Below are 25,192 nucleotides of genomic sequence, written 5' to 3'. Positions count from 1 at the left end.
GAAAAATATCTTAGAAATGCTACTTTTCCTTGTTGCTTCAAATTAAGTCTGCCTCTGCACTTCCATTTAGCATGTTCAGCCATGTCAGTTTTTTCAATAACTCCTTCCTATTCTTAGAACTTTAGGGAGGCCCTTTAGTATATATTAAATGCTCTTTACTGGTTGTAGGTCTTAACTTGTGTGTGTTTTTACTTTTTCTTCTCCTAGAGCATACTTAATATTTGCTATCATTGTAAATAGTTTTATGTCAAGCCTAAACCTTCTTCTTTAGACTAAAAGGAGAAATATAGCAGTATTTTGCTTGTAAACCTGTAACATAGGCCACACCCTTTGGGCATGGTTACAGGTGCAGACTTGACCCCTTTAAGGTACAGGATTAGGGGATGGAAGACCCTTGGGTCCTGAAGAGTATCAGAGAGGCAGGGTCTGCATCCTTCAAGCAAAAATGACAGTTACTTTCTGTTACCAGTAGAAGTTCATTCCCAATAAACACACCTATTTATCATTCATCTTGGGTTTGGTGAACTGATTTTAATTCCACACCTTCAACAGATTCTTTCACATGCAAAGCATCATGATTACAGCTTCCCTTTCCTCTACTCCTCCCAGTTCCTCACTACCTCCCCTTCCCTCCAGATCCACTCCCTTTCTGTCTCCCACTAGAAAAAAAAAGGCATCTAAGAGATAACAACCGAAAATAACAAAACAAAAGAAGACAAAGCAAACTCCATCATATCAAAGTTGAACAAGGCAAACACACTGGAGGAAAAGAGTCCTAAGAGAAGGCACAAGCATCAGATACCTACTTGTTCTTACACTCAGGTGTCCCATAAAAATACTACCCTAAAACCTATAATATATTTACAGAGAACCTAGTGTAGACCTGAGTAGGCCCTGCACTTGCTGCTTCAGCCTCTATGAGCTCATATGCACCTTGCTTAGTTGATGCAGAGGGCCTTGTTCTCCTGGTGTCCTCCTCCTTTCTGTCTCTTGCACTCTTTCAAACTCCTCTCCTGCGGGATTCCCTGACTTCTGAGGGGAGGGATTTGATGGAGATGTCCCATTTAGACTCTCTTTCCTTGTAATGTCTGGCTGTGGGTCATATGTTCCTGTCTGATACCAGAGGAAGCCTTTCTGATGATGACTGAATAAGGCACTGATTGATGAGTATAGCAGAGTATCAGCAGGAGTCATTTTATCAATTTATTTTTTAGGCCAGTGTGTTTGGTTTTATTCTAGGTCTCTGGGCTATCTAGTTCCTGGTTCTTGCTTCCCCCCACCCCCAAGCAGTGTTAAGTATAGATTCTGTCTTGTAGAGTGGTTCTTAAGTCAGACCAAACATTGGTTTGGTACTCCCAAAAGTTCTGCGTCATCATTGCCCTAGCATATTCCCTTGTCTCTTTAGGAACTCAATAACTAATCTCCCACTTTCCAAGGGGAATGGTATATCTTATAAACAGAAGAAAAGAAACAATACAGTTAAGTTTCCATATGTCACAACATTGAGTAGTTAAAAACTCACCTTTTACTCAAGCTTGTTTGTTTTCCAACCTAGGCTAAAAAAAAAAACATAATAAAATAAAAATAAATAAATAAATAAACATTTTGAAGGAATTTCAGAGTCTGTGTTAAAGTTGAGCTGTTTCATTACCCATTTCTCTTCTTTTCCTTTGTTATCTTTCCGTTGCCTTTTACTTAACTACAGAACAGTTAACAAGAATTAATGTAATATAGAAAATGGATGGTATCAGGCTTTGAATGAACATACTTTGATTATACTGTTTCAGAGATTCTATCCCATCAGACTCTTGCTATGCTCAGTCCCTCTCACAAAGAGCAGCACAACTTCTCAGATTTTCCAAAATACACACAAAGGTGGCTCCTCCCTTGTGGGAAATAAAACATTTCAATTTTAATCTTTCTGGGGCAATGTTCCACCAGTATTCTCTATCTGGGCCAATTGACTTCATAGAGAGGAAAATAACTCTACAAAACTGTGTCTCTAATGATAGTCAACAGAGTAATTCAGCATGATCAACAGAAAAATTTCCAGAGACTGTTTCCGGACAGTTGGTCAATTGCATCATTTCTGTATGATAGACAGCATGCTATTCATACTATAATTTGCCAGGAAGATGTGTCACTGCAGAACATGCTACGGGATTTACAAGAGCTTTGAATATAAGAGAGTGACTTCAGTTCAATTCAAATAGAGTTGTACTATGAATATCAACATCATTCAAAGTTACTTGTACCAACTATGATAAATAGGACAACTATAATAAGGTATTTTGTAATGGTTGAAAGTAAAATTTAAAAAATGCTGAGTGAGATAAGGATTTTTAAGAGAAGGAATAATTATTAAAATGTACAATATATAATCAGTCTATGAGAAAATGTAACAGGCATAATGTTCAAAACTGATTTTAATATTTTAGACAACTTACAGGAATGCATATGCTTCAAGCACTCCTAGTATAGAACCATATCATTCAAGTCATTTTATTAATTATTTGTTGTTATCTTGTCTAGGTAGCTTATGATGGCAAACCTTGGTAATTAGAAAGATATACATTTCTAAGGATCCATTTTCTAAAGACACGTTACATATTACAATGTGTACAGAGTAATCTTCCCCGCATCATTGCACTGAGAATAATGTAGGCAATTCTCTCACAGACTTATTCCATTTGGAAAAAAAATCAACATTTTGAAGTTACCAAAATCTAGTCAGTTGGTGGTGTGGAGTAAACTACTACACGGATGAGGTTAGATTGGATAGGATAATAAGGCGAGATAATAGGGTGAGACATATGTCATGTGATGTCAACCTGACCCAGTAGGCTTCCCATGCTAGCATTATTATTTCTGGTTCCATTACCCATGAAACTCTCTTGGCTAAATATCATCTGCAAGGGTCCAGGGCTTGTTAGTGTCTTTCCATCTTTGCAATTTCTGGTCACAAAAGGTTCCTTTTTGTTTTCAATTCACCAGGAGTTGGGGGCATTTTTAGAGGAAACTATACCATATATTTGGTGATAACATCTATCTGGTAAACAGCAACTTATTTTGTACCACCAGAGAAAAGATTACTTCACAAACAGTTCGTGTTTATACATTTACAGATAGAAAGCCAATGAGGATAAAGGCTAGACCCTGTGGATCAGGAAGTTAGCACACGCAAAGCATTCTCTGCCATTTTGTCAACTTGCTGGACACAGGTCAGAAATTAGTCTACACTTTGTGAGCCCAACACAAAGAAGGAAACATGATGAGAGACATGACTATTTGCAGCACTTGGAGAAACTAGAGCTTCCGATATCGACTCAGAAATAAATATATCCTGTGAGTTTATATTAAATGATGTGTGAACAGTGTCTTCAATATTACATTTGTAGAAAATGCAGTATTAAGTTTCAAGGAAAGCTAACGATATGCTAATTCAGCAGAAGTCTTCTCACTGGAATGCACAGTCTGGTTTAATAATTTTTTAAAATGTCAAAATTAAAATATGCTGCTATCCACAAGAGAGAAGGCACAGTGGATAGTACTTGAGAAACTATGAAGGCTACTGTTACTCTATGTGGACAATGGGTATGATAGGCATTGGATGGAAATGAGGCAGAAGCCTGCTATCCATCCGTATGCAAGTGTCCTGATCTCAGAGGTCTGCAGCCCTGTGACTTGCATATTTGCAAGACTTCAGATACTGAGACAACACTTTGACAGTCAACATTTTACTTCCAAACAGATATGTTTACATCACTTGCACAGACCATGACTTCAGAAATTATTTTCATATTATGCTGACAGATGAAATAAGAAAGTTTACTAAGGCATCAATTTTTCCACATTTACAATTGGTGGTTTTCAGTGGTGTTTTCCCCACTTGCATAAGCTTCCTCCCTTTTTCTCTGATTATTTACATGTACCTGAGGGAAATATCATTTATCACTGCACTCAATTTAAGTAGGGCTTGAACTTCCATACACAGAATAGTACTACCTCATTTACCGTAAATCTAAGTATTTCTTCATCATAAGTAACTTACATAATACTTTATTTTAAACTTCATTGTTTTTCTTTTTCTATTTGTTTGGGCTTTTTTCATTTTCTTTTCGTTTTTGGTTTTTCAAGACAAGGTTTCTCTGTACTTCTTTGAAACCTGTCCTGGAACTCACTCTAGGCCAGGCTGGCCTCAAATTCACAGAGATCTGCCTGCTTCTGTCTCCAGAATGCTGGGATTTTAAGGCATATGCCACCAACGCTTGGCTTTCTTTGTTATTTTATGGTTAGAACATTTTATTCTTTTAAAATCACTTAGGCTAGTGGATTAGCACCTATTCTTGGCTGGTATTTTATTATCTCTGTTTCCATTTAATAAAGAAAGATGTAAATGCAATGCGTATCAACAAAAAAGGATGGTGACCATGGTAGATCCAAAGGCCACTCATACGAATAGGGGGTGCCTGCAGAGAAAATGAGTCAGTTTCTCTTTTGTCTCAGTAGACATGCATTCACTTAGCATTTCAGTGGTGCTGTATCTCTCCTGAGTGAAAGTAACAAGGGGAGAGAGGGGTCAATGGGCTAGCCTACATCATCTTTTGAGGACAAGGCTTGATGGTTCTATCAGGTTAATAGGTCTGTGATTTGTTTAAGGAACATTCATCTAAAAAAAAGAAAGAAAGGGAGGGAGGGAGGGAGGGAGGGAGGGAGGGAGGGAGAAAGGAAGGAAGGGAAGGAGGGAGGGAGGGAGGGATATTTGAAATATTGTATCTAACTTGACAAACTCTGGAATCATCCTGGAAATGGGCTTCTAGGCATGCCAATATGGATATCTTGATTAAATTAATCCATGTGGGAAGATCTACCTCAACTGTCAGTGGGACCATTCTCAAAGATGCCTAGAATTCTGCTTCAATTATCTAGGTGTGGTTTAATTGCAATGTGAAGGTATTCCACAGTAGTGGGTCCTTTAGGAGCTGTTGGGTTATGAGGGCTCTGCCCTTCTGAGAGGGTTAATGCATTTCCTGAGGGTGAGCCATTAGAAAGCTCCCCCTCATCTGTACCTTTCACTCTATGCCCACACCTATGAGCCCTTTCATTTTCTGCATGCTAAGCAGTGTGGTGCCTTTGTCAGAGGTGGTTACCCAACCTTGAACTTTTCAGCTTTCATAACCATCAACCAAAATAAAAGACTGTGCAAGTTACTGACTCTCTGCTGTGGTTAAGCAGCAGAAAGAAAACTAAGCCAAATAGTTTCTCTCATCCCATACTCGTCTCACAATGATGATGATGACTATTCTCCCATAAGGAAAATGGGTCTATACCCCATGCCTTTGTATCCAGAGGGGCCTGTATTTCTGCACATGCCAGAAATTATCTTATGTCCAAAGCTCAGGCATAGAAGGAATTTAGCCTCTATTTTTGTTGGCTGAAATGTTGGCTTTGAAGCATTCAGCCTTCATATAAGAAATGTGAGTCACTGAGGACCCTATGATGGGAGGGAGCCCTAACTAGGCATGGGAGGAACCCAATAAAGATGCCCAGGGATCCTGCAGACCAGAGCCAGCTGCTCTGGTATCCTGCAGTCTCTGCTACAGCCACCAGCATTTGACTGCAACTGTTTTAAAGAGTGTGAGCCAGACCCAACCATCTGGGCACTCACAAATTCTTAACTCACAGAGACAGAGAAATAATGAAATGGGAACTGCACGCTTTGCCACTAACACAACATATGGTGTTCTGGTAACCATCTTTTAAGGGAAAACCTTCATCCTACTACCATTTATTAAATTATCGACCCATTCCTTGTTCATTCAACAATGATGCCATGTTAAATGTTATTCTGTTTCTGGTCTATTTCTCGACACTCCCCTCTTTCATTTCACTCAGTTTACCTCAATACAGGTTTAGATCCCTAGCTCTACACAATGTACATGTAGATCCCTAGCACTACACAATGCAGATGGAGATACCTAGCCCTACACAATGCAGATGTAGATCCCTAGTACTACATAATGCACATGTGGATCTCTAGCCTTACACAATGAAAATATAGATCCCTAGCTCTACACAATGCAGATGTAGATCCCTAACACTACACAATGCACATGTGGATCCCTAGCACTATGCAATGCAGATGTATATCTCTATCCTGACCCAGTTTCGGCATCATTTTAAACAGAGCCGTGTAGTGCATTTTCCCAGTGATCAGGGCTTTCCTTATCTCAAATTCCATCTTGAATAGTGTGCCTCTTGTGGCCTATATGAATTTTAGATCTATTTTTAAAGTCAAAAAATAAATACCGAACTTTTATTTGAGCTTTTTCTTAAAATTACTTTATTTGAATATTAAGATGTCTCAGGAGGCTTGATACATGTCTTTCCACATATTTAAACTTTCTTTCACATTTTTTAGTAATTTTTAGTTTATTCCTTTATATAACTCTGGGAATTCCTTGGCAAATTTTAGTCTCAAGAATTTTCTATTTCTGTTCCTTGTGCTATTATATTTCATTATTCCTTTCCTAAACACACACATACACTGCTGTTTTTTCTCTAGCAGGTATATTGTAGAAGTATTGTCCATCTATCATTACCTTAAAGGTCTCTCCACGAGTAATAGTTCTTCAGCTTATTTTCACAAATAAACTAGATAGATTTTTTTCTTATTTCTAAGGACTGGATAGATTTTTTGTTTCAAAGTAAACAATAATGTCTTCTGCAAAGAATTATAATTTTGTTGTCTACTGTCTCATTTTTATACTTCCTTTCACTGTCCTGTTTTTGTTATATTGGTTCAAGTTTTCAGAAAAAATAATCAATGGTTATACACTTTAAAAATAAAATACAGGAACTGCTATATTCCTGTAAAACATTTGTAGAGATGGCCTTACCTACAAGCAATTTTTATAATACACTTTCAAGGAGAGCCACACCCAAGAATATGCCACAGAGATCCAACTATCTCACTCTTGGGCATATACTGAAAAGAAACCCAAACTGACATACAATGGAGAATCCTACATACCCACACCTACTGTAGTGCTACTCACAAGACCCCAGTTATGGGATCAGCTCAGGTGTCCTTCAACCGATGAATGAAAAAAATATGATGGATGCACATAGTTCAGAGGTTTAATTCATTATCATCATGGTGGGACATGGCAGCATGCAGGCAGACATGGTACAGAAGATGGAGCTGAGAATCCTACATCTTTATCCAAAGGCAAAAGTAAGTAAACTGAGGTACCAGGCATGGCATGAGCATACATTCAAACTACCACACCTGTACCATACTCTGTCTTCAGGACCTTTCCTTGTGGTAACTCACAAGGGATCACAGCAATAAGCATAGACAATATGTTTGAGTTATGGAAGTGTATGTCAGATTTTCAACAGGAAGGTGACATGATCAAGCAAAAACTTTAAGAAGAAAAACTTGATGCCAACATTCAAAACTGAGAAAGGAAATATCTGGAAACCACAGAAGCTAGGGAGAGTCTTGCTGGAAATACAGTCCATAATATATAAGACTTCAACTCTGCAGCCTTCTGCCTCAAGGAATATGCTCACCATCACACATCTTAAATTGATCAAGCTACCCTCAAGCAATCTGCAAAATTGCAGTGCCCCTTCAGACGCCCATGCCAATTTACCGGTGCCTACAAGAGTCACTCTGCACTTCTTGAGTTTATGAATCTTAACCTATTCCAGGCTTGATTAGTTATTTCATCTTAGCAACACTTTTCTCAGACCTCAATGAGTGTAGCGATCACATTCTGATTTAACTACATGCTTAAAATTTTTAGTTGCTGCAACTTATGAAATATTTTTAGGTAGGGATGGTGTCCTGTTTGTATTTTCAACATCAGACATGGCATCTCAACAGGTCCAGAGTGAATGCATGGACTCAAAGTCAAGACGGAAAGAGAAGCTCTGCGACTGGAATCCATGAGTTTGCAATGCAAGGAGAGAACAGCTCTGAGATGACCTCCATCAGTGCCCAGCTGCAGGGAATCATCTACAACTGCCCGTCTAGGCAGAGTTTGTCTTATTTGCTTTGTTTCTGTTTTTGTTTTGTTCTTTTACTTGTGCCTCCTTACAGCAACAGTCCTATCTAACACTACTGTGTGGACCTCAAAGCTGGTCACGTGACCTGTTAGAAAAGTGGTCCTTTCTAGGGTAGAAGTCATGTCACTGAGGCTGCACCCATGGAAATCCTTCCCTAAAAAATGACTCTCCTTGTAGCTGTGGAGAAGATTCTATTTTGCTTGGTGGTCAGAATGAAAAAAAGGACCACTACATTTGAGCTTCAAGAAAACAAAGGTATTTTAAGTTTTATTTACAGTGGAACAGTGATGGGCACAAAATAAACAATGCAAAAATATACATAATGTAGATGTGTCCATTGCTTTTGTTTGAGCTACAGCTGGGTTTTGAGTCACTAGTAAATAGGAGACTTAATCAATTGATAAGGAAATTAACTTCAGGGCTTCATTATACTAGTGCAGATTTTACCAAAATATACTAAGAAAAACTAAAATATTTAAAAACAGTGCTACCTTTGCTAATGTCATTCCATCGCAACAAGTAAAAGCTAAGAAGGATTCAGCTAAAAAAAATCTTTTTTCTAAAACTTCTGACTACACAAAGACTTTCTTTGCTGCATAGGTGAAACAAAGGTTGGACCTGCAACAATTCATGTAAATAGGACAATGCAGCAGAGTATTGGGATGAATACTGGCTCCACAAAACAATATGCCCTCGTCTTAGGCCTCAGTGCTTGTGAACATACACTTATTTGGGAAATGTTTTTGCATATAATTATGCTAAAGATTTCAAAATGAACATAATCTATATTTTAGGTGTACCAACTGATCATTCAAGAAAATAAAGAGGGAGATTATTGACCAGTGGAAATCTTAATTGTCAACTTGTTGGATAAAGAAATGCTTATGAGTCTCATAAAGCACACTTCTACATGTCTGGGAGGGTGTTACCAGAGATGACTGGCATATGGGACAGCAACTGAGGTGGGAAAAAGCATTCCAAAAATGTGAGAAACACTATCCAATAGTCTGCTAGTCCCCGTGGAAAAGAGCAAAGGATGAAGCCCTCAGCATGTGCAAGCTCAACTGCTCTCGAATTGAGTTTATTTCTGCCATATGTTCATCTTGGGGTCCACATGATAGGGCTACAGCTGCGAGGAGTCCTTGTTTGCATGAATTGTTTCAGGTCCAACCTTTGCTTCTCATGAGTAGTTGAAAAAGTCTCTGTATGGTCAGAAGAATTAAATATTAGAGAAATTATCACTTTCGAGATTAATCTTCCTTAGCTTTTCCTTGTTATGATGCAACGGCATTAGCAGTTTGGCACAAACAAACAAAACAAAGTAAGAGCAGAAACAATGTCTGGCTACGGCTTGTTCAGCTTTACTATGTGGACAACACCAGCAACTCTTCTGAGTAGCTCTAAGCCTGCAGCCCCCTGCTGGGGTTGAACCATTGGTCCCTCCTGTTTGGAGGCTCCCATCTCACTATTCTGAGCAGTTGAGGAGCTATAGACTGACCTGCCTCTTCACCCTACAGATATCCATTGTGTGAGGACATCGTCTTGGATAATGTAGGTCAATTAATAAATCCCCTTTCATAATACCTGTGCGTACATACAGAACCGTGACTTAGACACATGTTGCTACTAGACTAGGAGTAGAGAGCCACTGCAGTTGTTCTGCTTGACCATGTGGTTTCAAAGCCTTGGATGTGGTTTACGGGGGGAATTTGGAAAAGTTTAGAGAAACAGGCTAGATAGAGCCTAGAGACCAGTAAACAGAGCATAATAGACATCTAGGTGCAAGCTCAGGAGAACAGAATGCTGACAGGAAAGTGCACACCAACCAGGAGGCTCTAGCAGTTTCATATGGGAATGAGGATTCTCTCGAGAACTAGACTACAGCCAATTTGTGTTGCATTCTAGCAAATAACTCACCTTTGCAGGGACTTTGTCCATGCCCTGAGACTGTGCAAGGCTGAGTTCCAAAGTGGCAAACTAATTAATATAGTGGGGAAAACTTCAAGGCAGCATGGCATCCAGGCTATGGTACAGGATTAATAACTGCTTTTCATCAGTTCTATTGTGAGAAGCATGAATAAAAGGTCAGATTTGACAAACCTGCATTTTTGCAAGAATAAACTTATGATGAACGTTATGACAAGGGAAAACAAAAGTTACTGAAGATATTTGGTGCTGTCATAAAGCCAAATACTTCACACAAAATCAATAGGGATGGTACCTGGAAGGCATCTCAGGAATTGCCTAGGTCTCACCCACAGCAGGTTCAGGGATGTAAGTAGTTTAACTTATTTGAAAGACTTTCCTTTGAGAAGAGAGCTCAAAGACACCCTGCTTGCCCAGGGGTGCTTAGTAATGCTTTCCCATGTTATCCAATCATCAAGGTACAAATGCAGAAGCCAAAACAGCCATGATTCAAGTGACTTGGGCAGACCTTTGTGTTGTACACATCTTGAAGATCACAAACGGCGTGATAAAGTCAGAGTTCCTGTGAAATGTCATGATAATGCAATGCATGAACCTAGAGAGTTAGTTGAAGGTACAGAGGAGATACAGGAAGTTAATAATACCTAGAACAAGCAACATTTGTTAAGAAAAGCTATAGCCAGCAAGCAGATCCAGCCCAGGAATGAAGGCATGTGGAATGTATCTAGCATAGCCACAAGGGAAGGACTTCCCAAGCCCTATGGAGCTTGCAACATATTACCACGTCCCTGGTCACTGAACATGGTACCACAGGATTTTTATCCTAGCCTTCTGTTTAACACCTCAGTTGTTCTCTTTAGAATCAAAATTTTCATCCTGTATCACTGTGCACTCCAAGTCTCTAATTTGCCTTTTGAATTATGCACAGCTACAGGATTGCCTTGTGTCTCAGAGGAGATTTTGAACTTGGACTTTTGAATAATGCTGGCGCTACCAAGTCTATATAGACATGAGCCCTTGAGGGACAGAAGTGATGCGCTTTGGTTTGAATGTGAAGAGTTCCCCTCAAAGGTGCATATATTCAATTATTCTATCAATGAACTCATAGCTGAATGAACACTAATGAGGGGGCTATTCAACCTGAATACTGACCCCCAAAAACCATAACAATGTAAAAATTTAATTAAATCTATATATGAGAGAAAAATATTACATTCTGTATTCTGTGCTAGAAGAGTATCAGTTATAATGATTACAACATTCTATTTCCTGTAGATGAGCTCCAGCGATCATATATAGCCATAAGCTATATTTTAATCAACCTTGTTTAACCAGATTTATCCCTGATCCCAAAGCCACAGTGATGAAATTTTTTATTGCTTGCTTTTCAAATCTTATTTATATAAAATCATGATCTTATACAGAGTGGCTTCCAGTTTTTCCTGTCCCTAGATCATCTATAATTCACATTAGTTTGTTTGTTTGAGTGCCTTTGTAATAACATTATAAATCTACTTAAATGACCCTATGCATGAAGACAAAATTCAGAGCTACTGATGGAGCCACATATTTTTCCCCATTGCTACATGAGCGGAGCATCTAATGGTTCATAATCATACACAAATTCTTTGTTGTAGAGAAAAGAATTAAAATTTAAAACTGATTTTAAAGTTTATTTCAATAATATGAAGTGGTGGAATGAGTGTGTCTAACTCTGAGTTTCTACAAGAAAAGCCCAATATTTCGCTTTAACATTTTCCATCAAACATAGTAAAAAGTTGACTTGCTGCTGTTCTGCAATCTGACACTTAGGCTTATGTTTTCTTAAAATTTTTATGTTTCTCATGTTTCTGATTCATTATGTTGTGCACTGAGAGCATTTCTGTCTCACTTAGTATTCTGTTGAATCTGCAGAGATCTTACTACTTCTAATGTATACACTCTCTTCTTCTAGCATAAAAATCAGCCATTAAGTTGGAACGGTGGAGCAGAGATTTCTGGGTGTCACAGAGATTAGTGAGGCTTACTTTCTCCCTTAGAAACTATCTAGCTGACATCCCACACATTGATGACCAAATAAAAGATTGACAGATGTAAAGAAATTGTGTGTCTTGTCAAATGTCCATTGGCTGTTTCCAAATAGAGGAAATGATCTTTGACTTTGTCGGAAGCCACTGGGAAATGCTGCCATCCATTTAATTAGTAAAGACACTAGCAAAAGTCTCTAGCCAAGATGTGTATAGATAGTAAGTTAGGAAACCAAAGCCAAGGAAAGAAGCTACTTTATATCAATGGGGTTAAAGAGGAACCTGATACTAAATGGAACAGTCAAAGTTCATTGCTAGGCCTGATTTCCCTAGCATAAAATAGTGGAGATGCTGCAAATATGAATGCCTACCTGCACTTTCATTTTTAAAAGCATATCTCTAAAGTTTCATATGTGTATGAGTCTTTGTGTATAAGTATATACATAACATAACACATAATATATAATACATAAACACATTTATCACACTCATACATTTTCTAAAAGTATTTATGGTAAATATATATTCAAAAGCTATAATTTCTCATTTAACCAATACTTTTAGTATACTATTACCTTTTAAGAAATTTACAATACTTTAAAGTCTTTTTAATGACAAGTAGAAAACACCAAGCTGGGTGAACATTTGCTTTGTATGGCCAGTACCACTAAAACTGAATGAAGCCAGAATTCAACTTCTGCAAACTTTTTCAGTTATGGTAGGAAATTCACCCTTACTGACATGAAATAAATGCAAATTTAATTCATTAGATGATGAGACTGATGTATAAAAATCTTAACAGGAAATGTAAATGGTAATTGAAAATGTAGAAAGGAGATTTGTTTTGGTGACACAACGAATCATTCAGCATAAATTGCAAGACATACAAAAATATCACCAGAATATATTTCCTGCTATACACTAAATGGTATATGTTTCTATTTCAGACATATGTCTCACAGACACATAAAAGAAATGGAACTGAAGACTCAAGTGGCTGTGAATGTCACAGACCTCAGAGAACCAGCATGTCCCCTTCTTGTGAGAAGTCCCCAATAAAAACACCACTGAAACAAGAGGCCTAGTTTTTATCTTGGTTTCCCAACATGTCTGTCTCTCGGGAGCAGGAGGGATCATGAAACTTCTATGGACATCAGTTTTCTCACCTGTGTTGTATGGTATTTAAGTGGTAAACACACAAGCTGCTAGCCCTGCTCCTACCACAATGTTGAAGTTCCTGGTGAACAGGAAAAGATTGCACCAGCGGTGCTTTAGCAGTGATGCAGACTTCCACCCTAGACGTCTCTTAGAATATGTAACCAGACAGTTACCAAGTTGCCTGCATTCTCTGGATTACTGGAAAGCATACGGGCGGCTTGGAGTGCACACTGCTGGGAATGCTGTACCTCTAACATGATCCCTATAACACTCCGAGGACATCTTACTAAACACACTTTAAAAAAAAAGAGAGAGAGAGATTGATGACCAACTTCCTTAAAGCCGTTCAGTACTAAGAACTAATATGCAAGCTCATCCATGTCTGCAATGTGCATTTTCCCACTTAAGCTATAGCCCAGGCGTATGTCTGTTTCCAAAGGTGCCACCGGAGTGGGATTGTAGCACTTATCATAAAAACCCAGAGACAGACACTCAGATTCAAGCTGAAGATCAGAAAAGCGGCCAGCACTAGAGAGTTCTTACCTCTAACAATGCTCAGAGCGTAGGGGCAATCCTGTCCTCTTATTGCATCTCCAAACTGCACTGCTCCTCAGACTGTCTAGACTGCAATGTGTTCCTGTCTCCTCCCACCTTATATTCATCTCTCTGCCCAGCCATATCATTCCTGTTTCCACCTCCCTCTTGCTGAGATTAAAGGTGTGAGCTCTGTTTCTCTTTTAGACTGATTCGCTCTCATGTAGCCCAGGGTGGCCTTGAACTCACAGAGATCCATCTGCCTCTGTCTCCTGAGTGCAGGGATTAAAGGTGTGTGCCACCACTGCCTGTCCTCTATGGCTGTGGCTAGCTTTGCACTCTGACCTTCAGGGAAGCTTTATTAGATCCTAAACAAAATATCACCACATGGGATGTTCAGAAGTTGTAAATAAAAATTGTGATGCTTTCTATTACTCAAAAGCAGACGCTTGCCGGGTGTTGGTGGCACACGCCTTTAATCCCAGCACTTGGGAGGCAGAAGCAGGTGGATCTCTGTGAGTTCGAGGCCAGCCTGGTCTACAAGAGCTAGTTCCAGGACAGCCTCCAAAACCACAGAGAAACCCTGTCTCAAAAAACCAAAAAAAAAAAAAAAGCAGAAGCTTAACTTGGGATTGTCACTGTGCCCTGCAGGGACAATGCAAAGCTGTGCTGCCTCCTGAGACAAGATGACCTACAACATTGTTGGCCCTGAGAACCTAGTGTTAGATAGCACACTATACTGCTGTGATGATTGAGTAGGGGCAGTTGAAGATACGCAAGAAGTTGTTGCTGAAGTGTTTGGTAAAAGGTATACAGTACATTAGGAGGCAGAGGTAATTTTTTATCCCGTTGCTCACAAATGGCTTACACATTTGACATATGCTTAACTCAGGGAAGGCACTCAGTCATAGTGGGGTTAAAAAACAGAAAAAATAATTCTTATCTAAAAATTGCATATACTCTGTATGTGGGGAGGGTATTTCTTTTGGTCACGGATAGGATGCAGAGTAGAAAATCATATGGTTAAATATAAATTTCAATCACAAAATTTAAGACCTGTATATTTTCTTCAGAAAAGAAAATTCCAGGGGCCAATGAGATGACTTGGTAGGTAAAGATGATTCCTTCCAAGCATGACAGCCTGCATTGGAACGCAGGGACCAACATAGTAGAAGGAAAGATTTGCCCTGTGACCTCCACAAGTGTGCCAGGACATCCCCTCCCTCTAAATAAATGAGATGTGGGGCTGGAAAGATGGCTCAGTGATTAAGAGCACTGAATGATCTTCCAGAGGACCAGGTTCAATCTCCAACTCCCACATAGGAGCTTATAAGTGTCTATAATTCCTGTTCCAGGGGATTTGGCACCCTCCTACATACATGAAGGCAAAACACCAATGTACATAAAATATAAGTAAACACATCATTTAAAAATAAATAAATAAGATGCAATAAAATATTTAATGTCAGTATCTTTGGCACTATGCAAATACTACGTCATTTTTGTTTTGTTTATTTGTTTTCTTTTGGGGGCTTTCCTGCATTATAGATATGGGATCATTTATTTTCAAGCACTTTGTAAAGAACCAGTTCAAGAGTAAAGTGCCAAGCACTTTGTTATGAAGTCACTGAAACTGTATCATTAGCATTGCTTGTTACTAAGCAATTGAGGAAGACAGCACTTTAAAACATCTAGAAAACCAAATTCATGACCTCAGAAAAAAGCAATAATTGTTTTGTAAATGAAAATCCTTTTCCTCACTCAGGCCAGTAACTTAATCTTCAAATGCAAATGTGGTGTCCAAAGTTAGGAACCTGAAGGAGGAAGTGTGGGGCATCTTTTTGCCTCGATGCCAGCAAAACATCTCTGCCTGACAGTTATTAATTTCTAGGCAAATTATCCTGGAAGAGGGTCAAAGAGAACTAATGGTTTCGCCTTACATTCCAGGAAGTGTTGTGCCTCGGCGTTCAGAATGAAGTGTTCTATAAGGAGATGAGCTGGCACCAGAAGCCTGTGTACCATCTCCAAAAGACAGTACCCAGACTAATAAGCACATTAACACTTTTCTATGTCTCCTGCCCCTTCTACCAACAAAACTATTAGGATGTTTGTTCATTCTTGATCTAAAAATACAAATCCCAGGCTGTATATACACCAAGGACAGAGAATTCAAAGATCTGTTACTCTTTTCATTCTTTTTGTTATTTTCCTTCAATTTGGAATTTTTAATATGTTTTTGTCTATTCCTGAGAATTTTGGATGTGTATGCAATATATATTGATCAGGCAGAGGCAGGCAGGTTTTTGTGAGTTTGAGGCCAGCCTAATCCACAGAGCAAGTTCCAGGACAGGCTCAAAATCAATACAGAGAAACCCTGTCTTGAAAAACTAAAAACAAACAATATTAAACATCTCTACCCCCATCTTCCCTTTGAACCCTTCCCAGACTCTACACCGTTATCTTCCTCCCAACTTCATGCCCTGTTATTTTGTTGTTTATAACACACTGAGTCCCATTAATGCTGCCTATATGCCCACGAGGTCCATTCACTGAAGCATGGGCAACCTACTAGGGTCCACACTCCTGAAGAAAACTAACTACCACCCTTCCCCACAGTCAACAATTGCCAAAGTTCCTCAGGGGGTGGGGCCTTATGAACTCATCCTCCATCCATGTTAACGTATTGATTGGTTTGATCTGGTACAGGGAGCTACTGCTACTGGGAGTTCATATGTGTGATGGGCCATACCAATTCCAGAAGACAGTTTCACAGAAATTCTTCCCAACCTCTGGCTCTTACAGTCTTTCTGACACCGTTTCCTCATTGTCCTATGAACCTTGCAAGGAGATGGTGCAGACAATAGTGACTGCACGTGCTCAGCCCTAAATGGAATATATATGATATATATGAAACCTCCCCAAAGGCTCAGGGAACAACATGAACTTGGAATTTTAGCACACTCTAAATGCTTAGAACTAAAGGAGATGTAAACTACTAGTTACATGAGCACGTTTATCCTAATGCCCAATTAGATAGTCCCTGCAGGGTTAGGTTATATCACAGTAGCTTTAGTTTATTCAACTCTTATGCAGTCTTGTCAGTTAGCTTGCAAAATTTGAACAAATTATATTTTATGTTATGGCACGGATATAATGCCAAGCAATCACTTTTGGTTTTTATGAATTTATGGGACCCACACAGTGAGTCATCAATGAGGCAAGTGTAGCAACATAGGCATTTAAGAGATGCAATGTAAAGTAAAAAGAGACTCCAGCTCAAAGTGTATCAGCATCTGAGGAAGGAGTTTGCTAACCCACTTTTGAACAAGTTATCGTCTCTCTCTCTTTGAATTTCAGTCACATCTCTAAAAAATAAAATGGTTGAAAATAACACCTATTATTATGAAATTGCCACAAAAATTATGGTGATGTTGGGAGAAATGTGTAGTTTCCTTCAAAAACAGTGATCTATATCTTTGAGAGTCCAGGAGAAACCACAGCCCAGCCCATGGTGTTCCTTATTTGATAGAATTAATATTCAGCACCTAACCCTAAATCTTTTAGAAGTAGACTGTCTTATACAAGGAAAACAAGTATTGTTGGATGTACATGAAGTGTCTGTCCATGCTCTTGGATCCATGTCCCAAGATAAGAAGAGCACTATGGTGTTCTTCATGGCTAAAATATCACACACACACACACACACACACACACACACACACTTCTCAAATGTTTATTTCTCCACTGACTATATCCTCAGGACAATCTCTAGAGACCAGTTGTTGTTTTTTCAGTATGATTTTAATTGAAATAGAATTGCACCACTTTCCCCACTCCCTTTCCTCCCTACAGTCCCTCCCAGATACACTTCCTCAGGTACCTCCATGTCCCCTGCCAAGGTGATAGCATTTCCCCTTGTTTATTATTGTTACATATCGACATATATGTATTATGTATCTGTACTCACGAATATATATAAACGTAACTTGCTGAGTCTGTTTTTGTTGTTTATGTGTTTATGGTTTCAAGATTGGCCACTCCGCATTGAACAGAATAAGGGAGCACAATTTTCAACAGTTAAATCATATTAGGTCTCTTCATCTTACTTATCCATTCCCAGTCTGATTATTCTTCTAAGTATTACTTAAATATGTGTCAGTCAAAGCATTCAGGGTAGACATAAACTCAAAAACATCTTCCTATACAATTCTAGGATCCTTGTTTTATAAACAAGGAGTTGGAAAGACAAAGAAAGAACCTGTGGGCAAAGGCATAAGGATGCTGATGCTCTGAGTAGATGTCAAGAGAGAGGTGAAATGTGGGGTTAGGGAGACGAGTTGTGACTTATACCATACCTGATTCTCAGGACATATGACGAAAGATTTCCCGGGAGAAGGCTGATTGCAGATTTGGTCCTGAAGTGGATTTTCAGGCTTCATGGGATGGTGAATTTCATGACACCAACAAGCTTGTGGTTGCTGCCTTTATCTTTTCTTACAGCAAAAATCAGGAAAGAGACTGTTATGATAGAATACATAGAGAGTGGTGCCTCTCCATGCTCAGAACCTGGGGACAGGATAAGTTCTTAGAAGCTAAAGGAGAAATTTGAAGAAATCCAGAGAAGCTGATTGAGGGCTGGCAAACAAAGTTGTTTCTTGAATCAGGAAAGAGAAAAGACTCTGTCATCCATTGTATTCACCTGAACTATATCCCATTAAGTGAAAGGGAGGGGGGATAATTTGTAACATATGTACTATGTATATTACAGTAGGAACTACAGATTATGTATCTAGGCATCAGGAAAAATTATGAATGAGTTTTAAATGGAAAAAAAAGAAGAGAGAGGGGAGGCAAAAAAGTTGATAACAACCCTCAATTAGAGTAATTTCTACTTTTCTTTGTCTTTTTCTATACTAGATAGAAGACAGTCAGTAATGAAAAAGTTTATTGCCCTCAGTGGTGCAAATGATTCCTGAGCATACATTTATAATCTATATTGTTGTAGCTTTTACCAAGTTTATATTAAAGTTTTTAGTTAAAATTTTATATAATGAAATTTTTAATTGATTTGAAAAACCCTTTGTACACATTATAAATGTTTTTTAAAGAGTCATATTATTTTGTTTTTAAAGGCTCAGACATGTTGGTAGACATGGTGTCACATGCCTTTAATCTAAGCATTTGGGATATAGAGCTCAGTGAAATTGAGGGCAGCCTGGTTTACACAGTGAGCTCCAGGCCAGCCAGGGTTGCATAGTTAGACCTTGTCTCAAAAGAAGAAAAAAAGAAAGAGGGAAACAAGGGAATGGAAAAGACTTAACCATGTCTATGCCATGATCTTGAACATTTTTTTCCTGATATTCTTCACCAACAATTCAGTGGCAACGAACATTCTAGCAGCATGGAAGATTTAATCCACACTTGTATAAGCGCCACCAAAAAGCACACTGTACAAGAAGAGATGACTTTGGGCAAATATGCACTGTCCTCGTAAGCCAGAATTAATAGGAAAGTCAGTTAGTTCCAGAAAACTGTGTAAAGTAGATGCTTTTAACCTTTGGAAAAAATAACTTGTCTTCACTACTCACCAAGGTGAATCTCTGCCTGATATGTCTTAGCAGAATAAATATGTTTGGCTCTTTTATTTTTTTAATGTGGCAAGACACAAAGGGAAATCAGATAGAAGTGAATAACCTAAAACATCCGATGACCCAGTCATTTTTGTGGGTTTTTCCCAACAGTAAAGACAAATTAATTTTCTCTCTCGCCTTGGCATTTATGAATGCTAATTTAATCACAAAAATTTAGACTTCCTGTGAGAGAATTCAAAGCCACATTATGAACATGATTTTCACATAAGGTTTGTTCCTTTCTCCAAAATTAGAAAGCAAAATAATAATAATTAAAAAAACTCATGCTTGCATTAGACCTTGAGCAAAATTAGCATAGCCCTGCCATCTCCTGTTAGTTGATTCAGGACTCTGGGGAATCATGTCACCATCTGGACTAGAGTGCATATGGTCAGAGGAAGGTCTGGGAGAGTGTCCTCAAGAAGACCCCAGCTGACTGAGCCACCTGTTACCAAGATAAGTGAGGACAGAATACTGTTATGTCACATTCCCCACAGTCTGTCCCTCATCTCCAGAAAGCCAATCCTTTTGCATCAAGACATAGCTTTAAGAGCAGAAGACTGACTCATTGGGGCTGAGATCGTGATCCTGCCTGACAGAACACTGTAGAGGACAGTTTATTATGAGCAGCAGAGGAAGAGGTCAACCTGGGGACATCAGGAAGGTAGAAGTTGCTGGCTTGAAGAAGCAGGAAGGCAGGAATTATTCAGATCGCAGGAGCTCAGAATGACCACAAAAGCAGTAGCTATAAACAAGGTTAGGGATGCAGAATCTAGGCAGAGATGCTTACTCATGACCCACGGGACAGTGAATTGATGCAAAGAGCAACAGAAAGGACCTTGGTGGTCATCTGAATGTGGACACCAGTGACTGGTGAGAGGTTGCTTCCCTCCATACCTCCTGAGGAGCGCACATCAAAGAATCAAAAGTTAATTGTTTTGCCAAGAGGTATCTACAAATAAACAGGTGTGGTCTCAAAAGGAAGCCGGGAAAATTGAGGCACCATGATTGTGGAGGTGAGCAACCCAAGTAGCAACACAGGTATTAGCATTGAAGTGAACCTAAGAAATTCCAGTCTGAGATTGTACTTGGCCCATCATGCTCTGCAGACACAAACTCCTTCCAGGAGTTTTTGTTCACAGCCAGTCATGGCTTCTTTTCAGGAATTTTTGTTTACAGGGGTAATGCAAACATTTCACCAGAAAAAAAGGACTCTGCTGCTACCTTTTTATAGAGGTTTTACCTTCATAATCACTTTCATAAATACTGAATCTTTACTGTCTATTAAAATGGCCATTCTTTCTTTATTCCCTACATCTATAGCCAGGGTCTAGGATTGTCTCACTGTATAAATTTCGTGTCCCAAAATCACCACACTCAATACTTTAAATTCAGATGGAAGAAGCCAGGCCAGGCATGACCCCAAACCCATATTGGCAGTTGGGGTTACATCTCCAGGGGGAGATGAGATGACAAGAACAGGAAGTAGAAATTCACTGCACAGTTTAGGGTAAGGACCCCTACACACACACACACATACACACACACACACACACACACACACACACACACACACACACACACAAGCAAACAACTTTTTCTTGACCAAAAGCCAGAGATGTCCTGAGATTCTTGGCCTCTCCATCTTTCCTTAAGGCCAAATATGCCAAAAGTGTTTGGGAGCTCTGATCTCTGTTCATTCTAGAATCATTTAGGAACCGGTTAGGGAGGCAAAGTGTTGAAGTAGTAATGAAGGCTTATTCAGAGAAACAAAAACCTTTACAATCAAAAGACTAGAACTTCTGCCCTAGGAGCATAGCTATGGAGCCAGGTCAGTCTCCTGGCCAAGGAGCCATCCCTAGGAAAGTAGGCTTATCTTAAACCACTCTAATGAAACAGATTAAATAATTAACTCCTTGTACTTAGGGCCTACCTCAAGTATATAAAGGCAACCTCTACTGAACAGGTAGGTACTCCTACTGTAGTGTCTTACTCCAAAATAGGACAGAAAGAGAATTTGAAAAAAATGAATGTTTAATAGGTTTGTAGATATGGATCTTTTCTATCAAATACTGTAAAACTAATGTTTGTAACAAGGAAATAATTCAGTCTTTTTATCCTCCCCTCTTTATAAGACCCCTATGCAAATGTTTTAATCCACTTGGTAGAATCTTTGTGTATCTGGGCTGAAATAGTATCCCTCCATAGGGAATGGGATCCCGAAGTCCATTTGTGCCCTAGGGATAAATACTAGTTCCACCACAGACTGCCCATGCCTCCTAACTGGCACCCACATTCAGAGGTTCTGGTTCAGTCCAATGCTGGTTTCCCAGTTTTATGACTGGGGTCTCTTTACTCTCACTAGATCAGGTCAGCTGATTCTGTGGGTTTCTCCAGCACAGTCTGGCCTCCTTTGTTCATCCTTTCTCCCTCTCTACAACTGGGTTCCAGGAGTATGGCTCAGTACTAAGCTATGGGTGCCTGCTTCTGCTTCCATCAGCTACTGGATGAAGGCTCTAGGATGGCAATTAAGGTAATCATCAATCTCATTATAGGGGAAGGGCATCAAAGCCGGCCTCCCCACTACTGCCTAGATTCTTGGTTGGGGTCATCTTTGTGGATTTCTGAACATTTCCCTAGTGCCAAATTTCTCTTGAAACCTATATTGGCTCCCTCTATTACGGTATTGCTTTTCTTGCTCTCCTCTATTCCTCCCCTGTTTCAGTCTTCCTGATCCCTTCTGTTCTCCTCTCCCCTCCTCCTCTCTCCTTCTCTTTTTCCTACCTCCCTCCCTCCCCACCTTGCTCCCAATTTGTTCAGGAGTTCTTGTCCCTTTCCCCATCTTCAGGGACCATGTATTTTTCTCTTAGGATCCTCCTTGCTTTCTAGTTTCTCTAGTGGTGTGGATTGTAGGCTGGTAATCCTTTGCTCTATGTCTAATATCCATATAAGAGTGAGTACATACCATGCTTGTCTTTCTGCAAGCACATCATCTTAATCAAGAACAAGTTTTCTTTGTCCAGACAAAAAGATACATAGGTAGATGATAGATAGATAGATAGATAGATAGATAGATAGATAGATAGATAGATGATACATACATACAACATAAACACACATAAACAAATGATAGATACATAGATAATAAAAGATAGACAGATAATAGGTGATAGACAGATGATGATAGATACATAGATAGATACATTGATGAATACATAGACAAACAGATATATGATACACACATACATAAAAACACACAGGTACATACATAAACAGATAGGTGATAGATTCATAGCTAGATACATAGATATGGTTGTTCTTTTTGCTACAGAATTCAGTCTTACAAAATTAGAAAATGTTGTAAATTTCTCCCTCTAGTATTGATATTTGGTCTCTAAGTTTGCTGCTCTAGACCTGGTTCAACTCAAGTCCTAAGAAATTCGACTGTGGTCTTTTGATTGCCTATAAGAGCTTGTGTTTTCTAGTTTGCCTAAAGTCATAATCAAGCATCAGGTGGCACAGGACTGAAAAACAGAATAAGCACGTTTGATCTAAGCTAATGTGACTGGACCATATGTAAGAGGTGAGCTGTCCTTCTCCCGTTTTCTACTGTGCATACCTAGTCTTTGGCTATCATGGGCAATCTTATGAGGGAGACAGCCTCTAAAAAATTTCAAAAGGATCAAATATGAGTAAATGTCCAGGAGAAAGATAAAATATTACTACAAGTAAAATGTCGAGATTTATTGATGTGCTTTAGCAAGCAGTAATAGAAAAGACTGAGGCCCTGAGAGTACATCACTAAAAGGGACAGGGTAAAAAGTCTTATTTCTGTCTCATTGTGTTCAGTAAATCAGGTAGCTCCAACTGTCTTCAGCAACTTTCTCACTTGCCATGAGTCGTTAGTTATCAAATTCAGTCTACCATATGTTTGCTTCATACCAGGTAAACATTGACATATTGTCTTTTGTGGTTGCAGGGATTGAATCCAGGGTCTAAAGAATGCTTACTGAAGGTTTTATGGCTAAGCTCTACCACCAGCCTTACAACACTTTATTTTTAAAAAAAAAGTATGGACAAAGCAATATAATTATTTGGCTTTTAAACCTTTGTTTTGAAATGGTGATGAAAAACTACAAGAATGCAATTGAGTTTGATAGGGAAAGAAATAATAATGACCCATAATTATGGCTAAAATTGAAAAGATCAGAATTTTCCAAACATCATAACATAATATGGCCAATAAATAAGGTTTGGGTTATTTGCCTTATAACAGGAGTTAACATAATGTATTAGTCAAGGTTCTTTAGAGTAACAGAGCTTATGGAATGGTGTGTGTGTGTGTGTGTGTGTGTGTGTGTGTGTGTAATTTATTGGAATGACTTAGAAGTTGCAGTCCAGCTAATTCATCAATGGCTGGCTGCTAATACAAAGTCCAAGAATCTAATAGTTGCTCAGTCCCACAAGGCTAGATGTCTCAACTGATTTTCAGTATATGATGGAATCCCAAAGAAGTAAGCTCCAATGCTGGTGAAGAAATGAATGTGTTAGCAAGGGCGAGCAGGCTAATAGCAGCAATTTCCTTCCTTATATAGGGTTCCAGTAGAAGGTGGGGCCCAGATTAAAGGTGTGTCATCTGGCCTCAAGATCTGGATCAAAGGTGTGTGGCTTTCTACCTCAAAGGTCTGAACTGAAAGTGAATTTACCCACTTCAAATCAAGCAGAAAATCTCTCACAAGTATGTCCTCCACTTCTGGATTGTAGTTCATACCAGATATAGTCAAGCTGACAGCCAAGAATAGCCATCACACACAATAAAAACCATAGGGCAGCCAGGCGGTGGTGGCGCACACCTTTAATCCCAGCACTCGGGAGGCAGAAGCAGGTGGATCTCTGTGAGTTCGAGGCTGGGCTGGACCGATAGCCTCCAAAACAATACAGAGAAACCCTGTCTTGAAAAACCAAAAAAAAAAAAAAAAAAACCATAGGGCACCTGCTCCAACTGGTTACTAGACAGTTCTTGTACCACAGTTAGTTAGCAAAAGAAAGAAAATAACCAGAGAAGCAAACAGCTAGCTAAAATGCATATTGATATATAATGCATACCCATTACATCAACAATTAGGTCATCATAATCTCTGGCAAGGATATGAAAAAATAAGAAACCATGTAGTGTTGGTAGAATTATAGATGGTGCAGCCATTGTGCAAAACAAAAGAGATCCACTCCAAAAATTAAAACTACCTTATGACTGACTCAGCAACCTCTTTTCTAAATATAGTTCCAAAACCTTGAAAATGGTCTCAAATAAATGTTTACACACCATGTTTGTCACAGCATTGCTCTCAAAAGTTAAGTTATGAAAGTTATAGAACACCCTACTTCAGGTGAATGGTGGCTTTATTATGTATAATTCGATGAAACACCCAGCCTTTTGAAAAGGAAAATCCCACCATGCTGTAACACATAAGGAATTTGAGACATCACTCTAAATGAAATAAGCCAGCCATGCCATGACAAACATTGTTCGATTCATTTTTGTATGGTAGCTAAGGCAACAACACTAATAAAAGCAGACAATAGAATAGCATTTGTCAGGACCTGAGAGAAAAAAAATGGAGAATTTCTGTCTAGGTACAGAGGTTCTATCATGCAAGTTAAACCTGTGAGATCTTTCATCATGTGACTATACTTAACACTGCAATGTGCATTGGAGAACATTAAAACAGGTAAATTATATATATGTATATATATATATAACAGAAAATAATTAAGTGAAAAGACAATGCTTTGATAGCACGAGGGTAATTAATATAATTTAGGATTATAGCTTCAGAGCAA

General features: G+C 38.9%; 1 long non-coding RNA gene across 2 annotated transcripts in view; it reads left to right on the top strand.

Annotated features, from left to right (window-relative positions):
- LOC121143282 overlaps positions 1 to 13,105 on the top strand; it is a 70,929-nt gene extending 57,824 nt beyond the window's left edge. For both annotated transcript variants that reach the window (XR_005880485.1, XR_005880486.1), the window contains 2 exons: positions 7,895 to 8,331; positions 12,977 to 13,105. This is a non-coding gene — a long non-coding RNA (uncharacterized LOC121143282). The remainder of the gene's footprint in view (positions 1 to 7,894; positions 8,332 to 12,976) is intronic.
- Positions 13,106 to 25,192: the final 12,087 nt, after the last annotated feature.

Source organism: Mesocricetus auratus, unplaced genomic scaffold, assembly GCF_017639785.1.
Source record: "Mesocricetus auratus isolate SY011 unplaced genomic scaffold, BCM_Maur_2.0 Super-Scaffold_100011, whole genome shotgun sequence".
Taxonomy (NCBI): domain Eukaryota; kingdom Metazoa; phylum Chordata; class Mammalia; order Rodentia; family Cricetidae; genus Mesocricetus; species Mesocricetus auratus.
Note: the sequence above shows the minus strand (reverse complement) of the source record. Positions and strands in the feature narration are given on the sequence as shown.